General features: G+C 54.0%; 1 protein-coding gene across 2 annotated transcripts in view; it reads left to right on the top strand.

Moving 5' to 3' along the window:
- KLHL29 (kelch like family member 29) overlaps positions 1-17,530 on the top strand; it is a 387,365-nt gene that overhangs the window by 257,881 nt on the left and 111,954 nt on the right. The gene's annotated exons all lie outside the window — the stretch shown is intronic.

Below are 17,530 nucleotides of genomic sequence, written 5' to 3'. Positions count from 1 at the left end.
ATGCACAAAAATAAGACAGAGCAAAACCAAGCAACAGTATACAGCAAAGCAACAACAACAAACCACTGATGTAGAACAAAACAAAACTCAATGAGAAAGAAAAGCTTGTAGTTATTCAAGGGTCATTTGTTGGCCTTTTGGTGGTACTCACTTTTAGTGGGGGTGTGTTTGCCTCTCGTCCAGTGGTTCTCAATCTGTGGGTCGCGATCCCTTTGGGGATCGAATAACCCTTTCACAGGGGTCGCCCGATTCATCACAGTAGCAAAATGCCAGTGATGTAGTAGCAAGGAAAGTATTTGATGGTTGGGGAGGGGGATCCCCACCACACAAGGAACTTGATGAACGGGTAGCGGCATGAGGAAGATTGAGAACTACTGCTCTAGCATTTTCTGTGGTGTGAGCAGGGAATGTGTGTTCCTGCTTGTCATTGTCACACTTTGCTCTGTGCTTGCGGACACCCTGTTCCTCCTCTCGGGTCTCCTCTCCTAAGTGGGGTGACAATCGCTGCTCTGCTTGCCCCCATTCCACAGCCGTCCTCCGGGCGGAGCCCAAAGCCAGGTGGCCTCCTCCCACTGGGCAGCGCACATGTGTGTCACTTGAGGGGACAGGCCACATTACCCAGCAGGGTCCGCCGTACTTCAGGTAGGAGCCCAGGTAGGAGCAAAGGACCGGAAGGGGAATTGTCCCCACATAGTAGCTGGAATGGAGCCTGAGCCAGAGGTTGGTGACACCGAAATAATTGGAGGTAAGAGCCGTGAGGCCATTAAGATAAATTTTTGACATAAAAATGTAGACTGGTTCATAAAAGGTCCCAGTGACAATAGGTTATAGTGACAGCTTTTCAACAACTGTCTAGCCCTCCCGATGGAGGGGGATTCTGCTTAATGAGTTATGGGCCGTCTGGACAACACCGGCAGCCTTTCAGAGGCAGCGCTCTGAGGGGAGAATGAAGTTATTCAGACTGAACCGCATTAAATAACACTATTGTTAAAACATGGAGTCAAGAAAGAGTGAAAAGAATTCCAGGCTTAGAAACTCAACTCCTGAGGCGGAAAGGCCTTGGTCTTCCAACCTGGGCCCTGGGTGTCTCGGGTCTAGTGAGCACCTTTGTCAGCTGAGTTCTGAGGCGGAACGGCCCCTCTCCTGGGCCCTTCGTGCAAAGGGAGCATTGTCCTCCAAGCAGCCCGCTGTTTCCTCCGCTCTACGCTTTGGGTAAATTGCTTCCGCTGACTGCACGCAAGACATGGCGGCCCTCTGGAGGGGGATGACCTCGCGAGAGGAGAGTTGTGCCCAGAAACAAGAGACCTCAAAGGAAGGATGGGGAGACTGGGTGATAGGATAGCACGCGCACACACACACACACACACACACACACACACACACACACACACAGAGAACGTTTCAGCCTTGGATCAGGTTTCAGTTCCTGGCTCAGAAGAAATCTCCCCAAATCCTGCCTACCTTCACTTAGCTCAACAACAACAAATCACCAGTCACACAAGTCGTCAAGTTGTATCTGACTGAGAGTCCCTGGGTGATGCAGTTAGCTAACGCTCTTGGCTCCCAACCCAAAGGTGGGAGGTTCAGGTCACTAGAGGTGCCTCGGAAGAAAGGCCTGGTGGTCTTCTTCTGAAAACTCAGCCATTGAAAACCGACGGAACCCAGTCCTACTCTGACACGCACAGGGTTGCCACCGGCCGAAACCACCTGCACGGCCCTGGTCCTTCTGTCTGAAACTGCATTGAGCACTTTGCCAATACTACCGCCTCAGGTACGCACGGTGATTTCTACTGTGTACATCAGAAAACAGAGGCAGGGAACCTACCGCTGGCAATGGGCACACTGTTTAGAGTTCAAATTAGGCTCTGTCTGAGTCCCAAGTTTGGACTCTTGACCAGTGCACTGTCATGTCCCGTGATCAGTCCCACACTCACTCAGAAATTGGGGGACAAAAATCAGCAGCACAAAGGGAAGGAACTTAAAACAGGCCAAAGGCTCACTGACAGCTTGACCAAGGGGAATGCCAGCGATTTCCTCAGGTGGAATTCATACCGTGGGAAAGGGGTTTGGGCTAGAGGCAAAGTGTTCGTGAGGGGCAAATGCTGAGTTCCATGATTTTACCCTCGGTGTGTGAATTTATATTCCAAATTTACTAACCACGGTTAGATGCAATGAAGTAATTTGTGTGGCTGTGAGGGAGCAAAAAGAGCCGTGGCGGCAAAGTGGATTGGGAGTTGGGCTCCTAACTGCAAGGTCAGTGGTTTGAAACCACCCGGCTGCTCCACAGGAGAAAGATGAGACTTTCTATTCCCGTGAAGAGTTGCAGACTCAGCAACGCACAGGGGCCGTTCTACCCTGTCCTGCAGGTTACCATGAGTCGGCAGGGATTCGTTGGCAGTGAGTTTGGCTTGGGGGCAGGGGAGAACAATAGCAGAGTTTCAGAGGCATAGAAGAGAGGTCCTTCCAGATGGGTGGGGAAAGCTCATGATCTTTTGATTTCATTTTTGAAGTTCCCTCATATAGCCCAGCCTCCCTTCTCCACAGACAGCCCCTAAAAGCTGCCTGGGAGCTGGTTTGTCACAAGACAGTGCTGGCAAGTCTGAGGTGTAAAGAAAGCATTGCTTGCACTGAGTGCAGCTAACCCCCTGACCACCACCGGCTGAACATTGGCCATTCAAGTACACCCAGCAGCACTGCGGAAGAAAGGCCCTGTGATCAATTTCTGAAAACCCTATAGAGCAGTCTGCCCAGACACCTTCGGAGGGGGGCAAGAGTCAGAGTGGATTCCCTGCCCTCCGGGGTCCCTGCGATCAGGTGAGAGCAGGTCCTTTACTGAGGACCGAGAACCCCAGGTTGAGGTTTTAGGACCCAGTCAGTGTCTGTGAGAGCCCTTCCACCCCCTGCTGGTTTCCTGCCAGCCTCTTTACTTTACTCACTGCCTGAGGGCAGGGTAGGGAGAACTGCCCTTGGGGGTGCTCTTCATGGGAGTAGAGAGCCTCGGCTGATGGTTTCAAACTGCTGACCTTGTGGTTAGCAGCCCCGTACATGCCTGCAATCCCAGCAGAGGTCCTCTTGTTCTGGAACCAGAGCTGGTTCCGTCCCACGAGGCCTGGAGTAGGGGGCGGAGGGATGCTGTTAGCACTTGAGATGACTGGTGAGAGACACGCCCCCCTCACAGGCTGTTCACCTAGGCTGACTGGGTCCTCGGAGAGCCCACCTTGCTGGCTGACTTCATAACTTGTCTCCTGTGTGATCTCCAGAGCTTTCCATCCCATATCCTAGCTTATGGCTGTCTTTGTCTGAACGGTCCAGTGTCTCCCTGCCCGGTGTGAAGTGTCTGGGGCAGGGGGGATAGACAGCTCACAGCTGGGAGAGGGACTGGCTCGGGCTTGGACAGGGTGTAGTGAGCAGATAGGATTCAGGGGCCCTGGCAGCTCCAGGCTTAGATAAACTCATCCCTTGGGGCCTGGACATGGCCAGCATGCTGGAGTGTGGCCTGGATTCTCCTACTCTTGGATGAACATGGGATGGGTGCTCCCTGGGGGTTTCCAAGAGGCTGGATTCCTTAAAAACAGGTCCAGACTGGTTGCCACCAGTGGATTCTAACTCTTGGCCACCCGTGTGTGTCTGGGTGGAGCAGCACGGCCCTCCGTAGGGTTGCATGGCTGATTTTTCAGAAGTTCAGTCACCAGGCCTTGCTTCCAAAAGCAGCCCTGGGGTTGTCGGATAAGCATTGGGTTCCTAACCCCAAGGTTAGGGATTCAAACACACCATCTTCTTTGTGGGAGAAAGATGAGACCAGCTGTTCCCATAAATGCTTAGTCGGGGAACCCTCTAGGGCAGCGGTTCGCAACCTTCCTAAAGCCGCGACCCTTGAAAACAGTTCCTCATGTTGTGGTGACCCCAACCATGACATTATTTTCGTTCCTGTTTCATCAGTGACGTTTTGCTACTGTAATGAATCGGGCAACCCCTGTGAAAGGATCGTTCGACGCCCCCCAAAGGGGTCACGACCCACAGGTGAAGAACGCTGCTCTTGTGGGGGGGGGGGGCGGGCTATGAGCCAGACTCAGCCGCAGTGGGTTTCTCCTGGGTGAACCGGTAGCCACGCGCTGAGAGGACTCAGAGATGGCCAGGGAACTTAATGCAGGGCCTCCCCCTCCAGTAACCCAGAGGACAGAGTGCCGGTCAGTAGCCTCTGTCCCTGTGTCTCCTGAGTCACTGCCCCCTCTTCCCGGCGCCAGGGCTTGTCCAAGGCAGGCTGCCCTTTCTCCTTGGGCTTTTCTTAGTAACAGCACTGGCTGGGGCTGCTGCATTGAAGCCTCGGAGAGACATTCTGTCCTGGTCGGCCCAAGGGCTGACCCTGAGTCAGCATGTCCACCCCACCAGGAAGCTCCCTCCTCGCCCTGCCCAGGGCCATTCGGACACAGACAGTCGTATGAGGTCATGAGTGTCTGCAGGAAGCCACAGGGGGCTCTGGAAAGACGTGGCCTGACTTGTCTTCAGGTGAATGGCCACAGGGTAGCTCGAAGCAGTAAGTGTAAATGCTTACTTAAGCTCTAGGGCTTCCTTCGCAGCATGGGCTTCCTGGGTCACAGGGAATGACTTGCAGGAAGTCTTTGGTCTTGGGAGCCCATCAAGGAAAAAGGTGTTGCCAGGCCCCATGAATAAGTCACTGTCTGGGGTGAGGGGCCCGGCTATGGGCCACTGTGGGTTAAGGGCATAGATGAGGTCGTGCCCCTCCTTGGGTTAAGGCAAGGTCATGGCAGTGGCTGTGTGCCCTACCCCACTGTTATCCCCCGGGGCTTAAGAGGGTGCATTCAGGGCAGATCCCATCGGGTTTGCTCCCTGCTGAGAATTCACCTTGTCACCTCAGATGTATGGAAGGCTAGTATACACCTTAACACAACCCCCAGGTGATTCATATATCTCCCACCTCGCAGGACAAGGTAGAACTGCCCATCTGAGTTTCTGAGACTGTCACTCTCCCGAGGAGCAGCAGGTGGCTTTGGACTGCTGACCTTGCTATGAGTAGCCCAATGTGTAACCACTACGCCATCAGGCTCCTGTGTCCTGTGTTAAAAGGCAGGTTTTGTCAAACTCCTATACCTGGAGTGGAAAGGAGCATTCTCGCCAGGATGTGGAGCCAGAAGGAACAGTTTGAAACCCTGAGTCAGGGTCACAGGTGAAGGTCGCCAACATGGAGCTGCCCTGAGCACCTGCTCAGTCAGGATACTCGGCCAGAAGAAAAAGGAAGAAGCAGGGTCTCAGCCAATAAGACATCGTCAAGGTCGGCCAGGTGGTGCCTGGGAGGGGGCAGTGCAGGCTCCCCCAGCAGGACAGGGGTGCTGCCCCAGGGCTCCTGCCCCGGGGCTGCTGATTTAGAAACAGTGCTGGGCCCGGGGCTCAGAGTCTATGGAATGAAAGCCATCTCTCTCCTCCCAGCCACTTACCTTACAGACTGGGTCTTTTGAAAGGAGACCCTCTTTTGCCCAGAGTGGGAGAGGGAGGCGGTGTGGTCAGGGAAGAGCTCTTTTCTTCGGTGCTAAAATGTGCCTCGAACCTGCCTGAGTCCAGGGGGGTTGGGGTGGTGGGGGAGAAGGAAGCCCTGCTCATTGGCAGAGGCCCTGATGCTGCCGAACTTCATGGTCCAGAGGGAAACGAGAGCCTGCCCTCAGCTCGTCACTAAACAAACCTCGGGGCTCCGTTCTCCCCAACATCATTCCGGTCCATCTTCTCTGGGGCAGGGGGCCCCCGAGGGGGATGTCTGGGTTTGTAGTGAGGGCAGCTAGAACACTTGAAGTCAATTTCCTGGCTCAGGCCTTGGTGCCAGGTGGACAGCCCAATTGTGGGCCTGGCCCACCATACCAGGGATTGGGGTGGGCCCAGCTGGGACCTTGTCACTGCCCAGCATGAGACGTCTGGACAGAGGCTTCTTGGATAGCTGGAAGACCATTCCAGCTCTTTGTGACTGAGGCAGCTGCTACCAGCTACTGGGCCCGCTGATAAGTGGTCCCATTGGGACCCGGCTGTCACTGGAGGAAAGAATTGACAGTGATAAAAGTGGCAGATTTCCTGGGAGACAGTGTCCCTTCCAGGCAGTAGCAGGAACCCTGGAGCTGGACATTGAAAGCAGCATTTCCTCCTGGTTCTGACACCCGAATGTGCCCCGAGGACCCAGGCCCCCGGAGCACTTGGGTCCCATCTGCAAAATGGAAAACCACGTCACTTTTGGTCACTTTCATTTATTGCCTGTAGATGCCAGAGAGCGAGGCTGCGAACAAAAAGGAGCATGCAAAAATATGTACATATTCCACCCGCCCTTCTGAAGCCCAGAGGACCCTTCCTTGCAGGCAGTCTCCTGCCTCTCTTCCTGCTCCTCCTCCCCTCTGCTCCTGGAGATTAGCCTGAGCTCCTTGGAGAAGGTTACCTATGGGCCTCGCTTCCCTCTCTTGACCCAGGGCTGCTACCAGCCGGGTAAGCAGCTTCCTTCTCAGCCTCCCCCACCCCCTACCCCATGAGGCCATCGGGTGAGGAAGCAGGTCAACTGAGGCTTCTTCCTTCACGCTGGAGCCAGGCTTTGTGTTCCATTAGGCTGGCTTGTCAGCAGATACAAAGCCAGTGTCACTTACACATGCCTAAGAAAGAACCTCACATCCAGAAGTAATGTTGAGCCCAGTCCGACTCAAGTCCACAGGTCTGGTGTTAGCCAGAGCCTGCTTCAGACTCGAGCCCCTGCAGCCTGGTGATGTTGATAGCAGGGAGATCACAGAGCCCTGGGTGCAGCATCATGTAGATCCAAGATTGGTGGGGGCATAACAGAATCAGCAGCCCACAGGGGACCACCCCTGGAGGCAGGCACAGGAGTTCCAAGTGCCTCTCTTGTGAAAGACCTCGCCTCTGAGGAGGCATCTTCAGGCTGTGACCTGAATGATAGGTTCGACTCCACCTCCACATTTTCATCTAGGTATAAAAAAAACCCCAAAACCCCACTGTCATTCTGACTCACAGCAGCCCTATAGGACAGGGGGTTTCCAGGACAGTAATCTTTGAGTAGAAAGCCTCCTTTTTCTCTCAAAGAGCAGCTGGTGGTTTCAAACTGCTGACCTTTCAGATTGTAGCCCAGTGCTTCACCACTACACCACTCTTTTTACATTTACAGAAAGGAACCCTGGTGGCACTATTGAGTGAGTGTTGGTCCACTAACCGCAAGGTCAGAGGTTCAAACCCACCAACCACTCTGTGGGGAGAAAGATGAGACTGGCTGTTCCCATTAAAGATCTACGCTCTCGGAAACACTGCATAGGGTTGCTATGAGATGAAGCCAACATGATGGCAGTGCGTTTGGTTAGGGTTTTGTTGTGGTTGTGGTTTTTCAAATTTACAGTCTCTGACAAGGACCAAGCACCCAGTAATCAAGATGAACGTGGGTCCCCTTGCTTACTGGGTAACGCACCCCTGGTTGTTCTCCTGACCAACTTCACCATTAATGATCTGCTTTCTGAAATTTATTTTCTTATAAAATACAATTAATCATTGTAACCACCTAAGGCAGTGGTTCTCAACCTATGGGTTGTGACCCCTTTGGGGTCGAAAAACACTTTCACAGGGGTCACCCGATTCATAGCTGTAGCAAAATGACAGTGATGAAATAGCAAAGAAAATAATGTTATGGTTGGGGGGTCACCACATGATGAACTGTATGAGAGGGTCGCGGCATGAGGAAGGTTGAGAACCACTGACCTAATAAGGGAACACATCTTTCGTGGCTTGGATGGTATGAGTTGGCTTTCTCAATGAATCGCTCTCCTAACGCTAAACCGAAGTAGACAGGGCCGGGGCAGGGAGTCACGTGTGAAGGAATAATGGGGTGGCCAGGCTGGAGCGGGCCTGTTAGTGAGAGAAGGCTGAACTGGAACTCAATGTGCTGGGACCATCTGAGCCATGCCTAGTGCCAGATATGTCTGAGAGGTGGTTGGGGGGGGGGGGGACCTCTTTCTTAAGGAGATGGTGACTCCGATCCTGGAAATTGCTCAGAATACTCAGGTAGCCTTGGAGTCCCCGGATGGTGCAGGACATTAAGTGTTTAGCTACCAACAAAAGCCCACATCGAGGCACATCAGAGGAAAGGCCTGGCTTCTCAGCAATTCTTCTCTGCAGCGCAGGACTCGTGAGTTGATGCTGATTCGGTGGCTGGTTACACGGGTGGTCAGATTGGCGCAGGGTCCTGAAAGGAGGTCATTCGAACCCAGAAGAGAATCTCTTCCCCTTGCCTCTTGCTGGGGTTTAGAAATGCAAGGAAAGGCATAAAGGGGGACAGGAGACTAACAGGGGTCAGCTTTGTGTTCTTGGTCTTGGATCAAATGGAAATATTCGTGTTCACTTGATTATCTATAAATCATATTCCATTGTCCTTGTGGCACTGCTCTCTTTAAAGGGCCCTGAACTTGTTTCTTCAGGAGACATGGCTCTGTTGCAGCGCGGGCAGCTATTACCCTTCATTCATCTTCTCGGTCCATTTAAGTTCTCCGACGCGACAAAGAGGACTGGCTATGATCAGAGGCCGGTTCTTCCTGGGGGCCCTTGAATGGACCCAGGATGGAGGGGATAATGGTGCTCCAGCACCATTGAGGAAGGTGTCAGCAATTGGCCAAAAAAAATGTCACCGCTCTGTGTCCACACAGACAGTATCGGCCACCTCCATCCCCGGTGGCATGGGGAGAAAAAGACCGTGTGCGGAAATAACTGGGAAGTCTGCCACAGACCACAGGGCGTAAAGCTGTGTCGGTGACCGCTGAAATGGCAGGAGCTGCGTGTGAAGTTTCCGCCTTTCCCTTTGTGCCCTTCTGGATGCATCTCAAGCGCCATAGCTGTACCAGGGACTCCCACATGCCCTGCAAAGCCTCGCGCCTGTTGCCCTGAGTCCCGGGCAGACGGTGTGCTAGTGTACGGCCCACTTCCCCAGCGAGACGGGGTCTCCTTGCTCTTTGCCTTATCTTTAATGCCTGGAATATCACAGGAGCTCAGAAAATGTTTGTTGTTTTGTTTTCATTCAAAGTGAGAGCTATAATTCACAAAATACACACCTCACATGTACTCGGGTAAATTCTTCCTTTAATTGGAATGCATTCATTTGGAGAAAGTGATGCTGATGGGGAGCAGATAACCGGAGAGCCGCAGCGTTTCACAGCTCGGCCCGCCCCTCCGGACATAAGTGACAATGTGGAGCGTTCAGATACCAAACCCGCTGGGGGAGGGACCGGGGACCAGCCACTGCAGCGCAGAGCACGCCACACCAACCCCAACCCAAACCCAGATTAATTAAAAATTCTAAATCACACCATCGTTTTTTTCTCCCTGCAAATACCTTTATGCTCCGTTTTATTTATCACCATTCATAATAACAATAATGATAATAATAATAATCGTAAAACTACTGTGTGATTAAGGTGCAGATAAGCAATTAGGAACGATGATGTTTATGGGTTTTCAGCAAGCCCTGCGTTAGGAACAAGAACAGAATAATGCCAAGGGGGCGTTGTATGAGAGCTGATACCAAAGCATTCATTCGCTGACTGCGACTTCAGGTCAGCCGCCCAACTTGAGTTCATCTGTGATTCTGTCGACCGCTTCACTATCAATTATTCAGTCACTCACTCATTTGTCAAAGTTCTATGAAGCATCTCATACAGGCCAGGCAGTGTGCCAGCTGATGGGGGTTCCGTGGTAAATGTCACTGGCCCTATTGTTGTGCCCTGGGAGTGGCTACCGGCAGGTACAAGTCAATTCTAGCCAGGTGTGATCAGACCTACCTTGGCGTTCTGGTCGTGAAGTGGTGACAAGTTGGACTGCCATCCACAAGGTCAGCAGTTCGAAACCACCAGCCAATACTCAGGAGAAAGCTGGGACTTTGTGTTCCTCTAATGAGCTACAAGCTCAGAAATTCACAAGGGCAGGTCTAGGCTGCCCTCTAGGGACCCCTGTGAGTAGGTGTTCACTGGATGGGAGTGAGTGGAGGCATCTACTGCACGCATGCTTAGCGCACCTGTAGGGGGTGCTCCCCCATGCCACGGGGCCCAGGGAACGGTTTCCGTGTGGGCATGGTGTCTAAACTGAGACCTATAGAATGAATTGGGGAGATTCTGGTAAAAATGGGCCAGTGGGGGAGAGAAGAGTTCCCTGGAGAGACCCAGTGATAAAAAAGCACTTAGTACTTCGGCGCTCTGAAAGGCAGTGCCATCCGCTTCGGAGAAGGCAGTCGTGATGAGAGCTGAGCGGGAGAGTCGGTTGGGACTGCAGCTGGGAGAGGGATGAGAAGAGCACTTCGCAAAGGGCACGCTCGCAGTGTACTCCCCTGGCTGCTCGCAGGCCGACAAGACATCAACCGGACACCAGCACGTAGACAGCTGCAGAAAGGCGCGCTGATCCAGCCTGGATATAGGTGATAATAACGGGCAGGAAAAGAGAAACAGGGGGAGTGGAGAGACAGCAGGTGGTCATAATAGGAACATTGAGTATTAAATTAGCGCGGACCATGTACAAGGCCCAGCAAAGTAAGCAGGGACCCCAGAGAGCACCCTGACACATGGCAACCCCATGAATGTCACAGGAGAACTGTGTCCCATCAGGTTTTCAATGACTGGTGATTGTTACTCCTAGGCACCACTGGGTGGACATCAGCCTTCTTAGCAGCCAAGCATGGATGCCATTGGCAGCACCCAAGAACTCTTACCAGGCCAAACCCAACCCCAAACCATAGAGTTGATTCCAACTCATAGTGACCCTGGGTAGGGTGTATGAAGCTGTCAATCGTTATGGGAGCAGGATCATGTAGTCTTTCTACTGCAGAGCGGCTGGTGGGTTTGAACCGCTTACCTGACAGCGCCACTAGGGCTCTCTTCCAGGCCCTACAGTATAGGCTTTCTATGTTTGATTCAATCTTTAAAAATACACAAATAAAGGCTTGGGTAGGATCTGGTATCCCCCTTCTGTGAGTGAAGAAACTGAGACACATGGAGTTAAATAATAGGCCCAAGATCACGCTGTGAACCAAGCAGTAAATTTGAACCCGTCCATGTGGTCCTAACTACTACCTGCAAATAACTTAGATTGGGGAGCACTGTCCCTCAGATAGGGGCGACTATTTGTGTAAAAAATATAGGTGTACAGCTCCTTGGGGCTTACAGGGCATCAGAAACGGTGGAGACCCCTCACCCCTGGCCAGCCCGGAAACCTGTTCCCGCAACACTTGGAGTTGGCTGGGCCAAAGCGGCCCTCGCCTTTGCACTTTCTGGGTCTGTTAGCCCCGTGGCTGGTCCCAACTCCAAACCCGGTTCTTGGCGTTACCTCAGTGCTGAATTGCCCTCTGACGTATCGGTTCTGGTGTGCCTTGGAGAACCAATTGATTTCCCAGTGCCCCATCTTGTCCCCCTCAGAGTGAGCTTTTGCATCTGCTACTCTCTGAGCAGGTTCATGGGCATTTCTTCATATTTCACGTGAAATATAGTTTATCAACGTGTGCTTTTACCGGCCTGAGACAGCATGAACTATTTGAAAGTACGCTCAGCTCCTCGTTGCCCACGTCCCTGCCGGCCCTCTGTTCTGTTTGCCTGGTGGGAGCCTCCTGGTCCTGAAATTCCCAAGCCCATCGATCATCTGATGGGCACCCTGTTCCCTGTCACCACTCCAGCCCTGTGCTCAGGCACAGCATGGACATCAGACAAACACCTGGCTCCACAGAGTAGGGACAAGCACCCTGCCATACTGTTCAGGTGCCTCAGGTCCTGATTCACCCCCAACTCACTATGGCGACTGGGCCCGAGTCACCTTCCTTCCTGGGCCTCATCCACCACTATACAGAGAGAATTGCACATATTTGTTGGGTAAACCTGTGTGGCAGTAAAATCAGCTAGCAGATTCATGTATTCATTCAGCAAATGTTTACTGGGCACCTACAGACACAGTTCCAAGCGTTTGATATACAGCAATGAGCAGAACAGACCACCCACCCCCCCAAAAAAATCATTGCTTCGTGGAGCAGTGTGATCTAGTGGTTAGAAAGAATGAAGAAAATAAGTAATCAAAACAGATCATCCTTGAGGCGGCAAGTAAGTGCTAGCAGCTTCCATTTGGAAAGTGGCGGGCGGAAATGCTGACTCGTCTGCTGAGGACTGCCAGGGAAGCAACCACCTGTTCTAATGATCATCTTGGGGCCACTGGGGAGCTAACAAGGTGGTGAAGGATTACCAGGTCGGGAGCCCAGGAAGGACGCAGGCTCCTGGAGGTTAGTCTAGAGCTCAGAGCTAGTTGGCCCCTGGAACTGTTGGTTCAAGGGACAGCTGAGCATTGAGCAGACGTCACTGCAGGGCTAGAGGGCCAGCCCTAGTGTCCAGAGTCTACCCAGGAGGATAGTGGGAACCAGTGACCCCCACACACACTCCTTCTCACTCCCCCATTTGCTTTGGGTTGGGATTCTGGAGGGCTGGTGGCCTGAGCCCTTTCAGGAATGACTCACTTCAAAGTGTTTCCATTCTTAAATTAAATGAAGATGACCCCCCATTAGTGAATACACCCAGTGTCCGGCAGAAGCAAATATACCCCAGCTCTGAAGGAAGATGTGATTCTCCTAGCCCCCAACTTACCTGTGCAAGCAGCGTGCAGAGATAGTGTCAGGAACACAGGGAAGGATGACCAGACGCAAGGAGGCTGCGTGGACACACATCAACAGCAGGGAATAGAAGCAGAGACCCACAGGGGCCCCACATGTCGGAATCATCATCAGGCACAGATCTTAAAATGCCTAGTGAGAGACACCAGGACTCTGAAACATCATCACTGAGGGGCTGCGGTTAGATGGGTGACACAGGGGCTCCTGCCAAGCTTCTGGCGCTCGGGGCATATATCTCTCACTACCTCCAGAGCCCTGTGTTATTAACTGCGGGAGAGGGCAGAGCCCTGTGTTATTAACTGCGGGAGAGAGGGCCATCCAACGGTGCGTGTCCCTCTCTGCAGCCCTGGCAAGGATCCCGGCTCCCGCATCAGGCGCGCTGCACTGCCCCTTGCGGGGCTGTGCCTGGAAGCGTTCCCGGTCTCCCGTATTTCAACCCTTCTTCTGACCCGATTTTCCTGCGTGGATCCTGTTTACACCTTCGAGACCCTGGCCCCAGGACCTTCCTCTGCTAGGTTGAGCTCTGCGAGTGGCCTTGTTGAAAGGGGTGCGGCTGTGGTTGAAGGAAGGGGGTCCCTAGCTTTGTGCCCGCGGCTCTTCGGGCAGCCCTGCGCACGAGAGCTGGAGCCTCGGAGGAGGAAGCTGCGGAGGCCGCCGGCCCGTCCGCTCCTGGGAGAAAACCCGCCCTTCCAGTCTAGGGGGCTCCACACCCCTCTCCCACCTGCACGCCCTCGTTTGCAGCCCCATGATCGCGCGCTTGGTGGGGTCACTGATTGGGCACGGCGTGCGCCGCCCCGCCGCGGATTGGGGATTCCAAGAAAGCAGCCGCCTTGGTGGAGGAATGGGGCGGTGGGCTGCCAACACCGCCTCCTGGCTGCCCAGCGTTGCGGGGCCCCTTTCTGCTCCAGGCAGCCGGCCAGCCGCCAGGCTTTGCTGCCTCCGCACGCAGCTCTCTCTCTCGCGCGCTCTCTCTCTCTGCGAATGGAGGGCCTTGGTTTTCATTGACTGCCACCCAACAGGATGCCGGTCCTGCTGGCACAGCTGAAGGCGCACGATGACGTCCCCCCATCCTGGCTCCTGAAGAGCAGGTTCCGGTTGTAGCGCTTCTCCTGGCTGCCCGTCCTTGGGCGGGACTCACCCTGCTTCACCGTGCAAGGGTGACAAGACCCTAGCCTGGGTCAGCCATTCAAGTGACATCTTTGCTTTCTAGTACTTTAAAGAGGCTTCTTTCACAGCAGATTGGCCTAAGGCAGTCATCCCTTTTGGTTTCTCCACGGCTGGGTGCTTTCTGGGGCACCAACCGAAGCCTGAAGATGTTCTGACTTCCAAACCCATGGTAGGGAGGATCTCTCCCCCACCCCCACCCTGAGAACCCATACATGTTGGCTCTGAGCTTCTCCCTGGGTTTGCTCAGTCGGGTGTGAGTGGGCTTCGCGTGCCATGGAAACACCCTTGTGAAAATATGAACACCCTCGTATTGACTGGAGGTAAATGAAACCTTTCTCTGGCCTGAAGGGTTTCCATCTTTCTGCCTCCTGGCCCCTCCTCTCTGCTGGCTTCGATTGCCCATAACATTAACCTTCAGGAAGCGCCGAAGGTAAATAATCTGGCAAATGCAAGGACCTGATTTCATGGCTGCATCTCTCACAGGCAGCACCTGCAGCTGATCAGCGGGGTGGGGAGGGAGAGGGGGGCACCTCGCCTGCCCCCTTTCTCCTCGGGCCCACTCCACACCTGTCTGAGGAGCGCCGTGTTTTCAGACTTTGGGTCCTCTGTGAAGCTCTCCATGATGACCTCTCCCTTCGTTTTACATCTGTGGGACTCCTTCCAGCCAGGCTGCGCCCCCCCCCTGCCGCCCCCCACTGGCTCTGTGAGGGGGCACAGGGGAGAGGAAAAGCATTCCAGGCAGGACTTGTGATTGCTATACACATGGCCAGACCGAGCAGGTTTTTTGGGATGTTGTGCTAATAGACAAAGGCTGTTTTCTTGGAAAATATCGCCTTGAAGCGCTGTGACTGGTCCTCGGGTTATGTAAAAGGGCATCAGGCAAACACTTGGAAACGCTGCTGCTTCCTTTCTTGGAAGTTCCAGCTGTGGGCAGACGGGCAGCAGCCACAGGGCACAGAATGGACCCTGGTTACCTTCCCCATCAGCCCTCTGAGGGCTGCTTAATATCAGCCGCACTGAAGGTTACAGCGTTTGCTGTGCTGTCTTGCTGCTCCAGAGTATTAAAGATGTTTTGAATCTCCCCCAGCCTCCGCCACCCCAGGGCTCCTGAAACCACCAGTGGAACATTGTTGATATTGTGGGGAACACATCAAGAAGCAACTTGAGAAGGCTGGGCCTCGTAGGGAGTGGGGTGTGCAGAGAAGCCCCTGCCGCTGCCGTTGTAATGGCTAGAGAGGCAAGCTAGATAGCACGTATGCTGAGGGGGGGAGCCGTGGGACTTCGGAAGCCACGCTATCCGTATTTCTGGGGGGTGGGCTGGAGAGAGGAGGCGGTGCCCAGTCTCTGGGGAGTGGGCAGTATTTATTGGAAAGGGAGAGCCCGAGAAAAGTTACCTCCTCGTGGAAAGAATGCACAAACCCTGCTTCGTATTCACATTGCTTGGGTTTCCACCCTGTCACCGCCCACCTCCCCAGCCCCCATTCCTCCTTCCTGGACGCTTGATACCCACACCATAGTCAGTCATATAAAGATTGAAATGCAATGTGATCCCGTTGTATAAGCTGCAGTGAAACAGAACCCCACCCACTGCCTTCAGGTCAGTTCTGACTCATGCCAGCCCTGTAGGACAGAGCAGAACTGCCCCCTCAGGGTTTCCAAGACTTTGAATCTGTACGGAGCCGATTGCCTCCTCGGCTTCCACCTGCTGGTGGGTTTGAAACATCAATGTGGCTGTTCAGCATCCAAATTCTGAACTCCCTGCCGGAATCCATAGCCTGACTAGATCCGCTGTGAGTCCTCCATCAGAATGGAGGGCCACTACATCCCCAGAGTGACCAGAATGGAGGCCACTGGCCCCGGGAAGTTCTGCCGCCCCCCCCCCCCTCCTTGCTGGGAAAAGCGGGCCTGAGGAGATGGTGAAGGGCATCAAAGTGAAACTCGAGTGCCCCTGGGTTTGGTCACCTGCCCAGGGTGGGGTTCTTAGCCAAATGTACGGCCTAGTCCCAGTTAACGGGTCCTGCTGAGCTCCTGGATGTGAAACCTGCAAGTATCTGGGAGCTACAGAAGCCTTTTCCGATATTCGGACCCAGGACCATGGAGCAGGTCCCCCATACCCTCAGAGCTGCTCTGGTGGGAAAAGACATCCCCTTCTGAATAAGCTACCTGCCCTCCCTCCCCCCACTGTGTGCACGGGGTCTGTGCTCCTGGGCCTCTTGCCCACTGTTTAGCGCCAGGCTGGTAGGAAGCTAGCAGCCAGACCCTAATCCAGCCCTCGAGGCGGGGCGGGGGAGGGGGCATGGTGCGGAGTTAGGGTGAAGCCCCTGCCTAACCCTTGTCCTTTCCTCCCTGTCTCCTCAACTTCTAGACTTGATGACTGGCCCTTGCGAGAAGAAAAAGCAAAAGGTGGACTGAATGCTTTTAAAATAGTGATATCAGGTCTTTCCCTGCAGCAAATGAGGCTGTGAGCCGAGTTTAAGACAGGGGTGGGGGCATCAGGAGCAGAGCCCCTGCAATGTTAAGTGCCTGGGCCCAGGCTGGGCCAGTGTGGATATTTTGTAAGGGGTGGTTTCTCTCAAAAGGATTTCTAGTGGCGATGTTGGGTCACTGTTGGAGTAGTAACTGCTAAGTCCGGGTTCAAACCCACCACTCATCTGTGGGAGAACGATGAGGCTGGCTGCTGCCAAAAAGCTTTACAAACTCGGAAACCTTGTGTTCGGTGGCTCTGAGTGGGAATCCACTCCATGATGGTGGGTGGGGCCTCTCCGAGCGGCCTGGGGAACGGAGAGGGGTGGGTTAGGGAAGCGGTCCCCTCCTGCAGCTGGGGTTGTGCCTGAGTAAGCCCATGCTTCCCTGAGGTGGGAACCACGGGCAGTGTGGGGAAAATCAGGCCCCAGTCTATGATGACAGGAGAGATGATGGTCTAAAAATAGGAACTGGCTGCCAGGACACGGAGAGAAGGGGGAAGCCATGCAGCCCCCACCCCCCAAACCTGGTACAAAATCAATGCCTGGTGTCAGGACTCCCAATTGACAGCTTGATTATAAAGGCCTTCCGGGAACTCACTTCTCCCTGGAATGGCACCAGGAAAAGAGGGCGGGGGCTGTGGTGAAGCCAGCAACTGCAGACAGGCCCTCTGCACTGCTCCGAGAAGCTTCCCTTTTAAGGCTCCGTTTCCACCTCGGAGGACTCATCACTGAGCACTTACCATGTGCCAGGCCCAACCCGGGAGAGCAGACACTGGCTCACCTGTAAGAAACCCAAAACCGGATTGGAGAGGCAGAAACGCACCTGGGAATGACCATCCAGCAACAAACAGAGATCCCGCGGGAAGAGCAGGAGACCAAATGGGCCCTGGTGTTGCTGTGGTTCAAACCCACCAGCTGCTCCAAGAGAGGAAAATGAGGCTGTACGCGCGCCCATATGATTTACAGTCACTGTGACCCGGTGGCATTGGGTGTTGCAGGCCAGAGGGAGAGCTGACCGGGATGGGATGGGAGCATCCAGGAGAGTGCTCGAGCCTTGTACAGGGAGGCCTGGGGAGGCTGCAGCCGGGGGTGAGCTGGTGGAGAGCACCATGCAGGCAAAACCCCCAGCTGCTGCACAGGAGAAAGACAGGGCTTTCCACTCCCATGACGACTGACAGTCTCAGAAACCCACGGGGCAGTTCTACCCTGCCCTATAGCGTCCATGGCAGTG

This window comes from Tenrec ecaudatus, chromosome 8, assembly GCF_050624435.1.
Source record: "Tenrec ecaudatus isolate mTenEca1 chromosome 8, mTenEca1.hap1, whole genome shotgun sequence".
Lineage (NCBI taxonomy): Eukaryota > Metazoa > Chordata > Mammalia > Afrosoricida > Tenrecidae > Tenrec > Tenrec ecaudatus.
Note: the sequence above shows the minus strand (reverse complement) of the source record. Positions and strands in the feature narration are given on the sequence as shown.